The following is a 1,577-nucleotide window of genomic DNA, read 5'->3' as shown; positions in this document are numbered from 1 at the left end:
AGCACAATAAAACCTAGGCTACATTCACACAAGTCAAACAACAAAATCCAATATACTTATCGTAGTTTATCAATCCAACCTGGTGTGTTGCATCATTCAATTCAATACAACCTGGTGTGTTGCATCATTCAATTCAATACAACCTGGTGTGTTGCATCATTCAATTCAGTACAACCTGGTGTGTTGCATCATTCCATTGTGAATGTATTCACAGATCAAATGAGCCCCCAAAGAAAACGCTTCAACATCCAAGTGCATTTTCATTCACCTGACACTGCCAGAGGGTTTGTTTTCACCTAACCATCTGGGAAATCACTTGGGAAACCGCTTCAAAGGGCGGGCACTTTAAAAAATACCTGACAGGTGATTTGGATGAAGCCTCTGTCTATCACGTCTATGACGGGCTCGCTCTCGCTGGCGTCACACCAAAGCCCGGCCGTAGCTGCCTCTTAGGATGCTGATTGGTGCAAACCACTGGTGGTTCAGATTCAAACCAATAGAGCGTGGCAAGGTGGATTTGTCATGTGATCGTGATCTCATGTGAATCCAGCTGCCTTGCAAGGTTACATCTTCATGACCAAGGTCCCGATCTGATGTTCTAGATCAGTGGTTCTCAAATGGGGGTCCACGGACCCCCAGGGGTCCGTGGCACTTTGCCAGGGGGTCCGCGAAAAGTTTGCAAGTTAAATTCTTTTTTTTTTTTCTTTTTTTTTTAATTAAGAAATAAAATGCTACATGTTACTTATTCCTTCTCAAACTACTTCCTACATGGTGCTAGTCTATCAAAATATCTTGGCTGTCATTGATTGTGTTGCATAGTGGTTTTCTGTACTGTTGACAAATTGTGATATTGTAAGTCGCTTTGGATAAAACAAAAGTGTCTGCTAAATGACGTAATGTAAATGTAATGTAATAAAAAAAAAAATTTTTTTTTTTTTGCAAAATCTTCATAGTTCAACGAAAATAGTTTATGCTTTAAATCTAAAATGGTTCATGGATTACATTCTAATAACAAACCTATCAAATTAAAAGTCAAGCATGTTACCGTGGAAACAATTAAGCTTAGCCCAAAATCACGAATCAGAATGAGGGGGTCCCCGGTATATTGTCTATCTTGTAAGGGGTCCTTGGCTGAAAAACATTTGAGAACCTCTGTTCTAGATGTTCATACCTACATTTAGCAAAGAGTACTTTATAAATGATACAGAAAGACACACAGGATCATATGATGTGATGATGACACTCTGCTGATTAGCGTATATGTGATGGCAGACTAACAGCCTCCATGTGTTGCTGTGATGTCCAGACTGCTCAGTGATCCAGTGAAACTAGGTGCTGTACTTCAGAGCACACTAATTCCACTCTGCCCTGGTCACAACACGAGGATCTACTGTTGCATGTTCTCATGATGAATGTGGCAATTAGTCACATATCAGTTGACATTAATTATTTTTGCTTAATTGGAAACAAAATTGGTTCTAAGATGGGGTTGGTAGACCTTCAGGGAGGTTAATCACAAATGATTTGCAAATTTAATGAGGAATATATATAACACTTGGCAAAGCAACCAGATTTGT

The sequence above is a fragment of the Poromitra crassiceps genome (genome assembly GCF_964638095.1).
Source record: "Poromitra crassiceps genome assembly, chromosome: 8".
Classification (NCBI taxonomy): Eukaryota; Metazoa; Chordata; class Actinopteri; order Beryciformes; family Melamphaidae; genus Poromitra; species Poromitra crassiceps.
The sequence above is the reverse complement of the archived record's forward strand: the minus strand, read 5'-3'. Positions refer to the sequence as shown.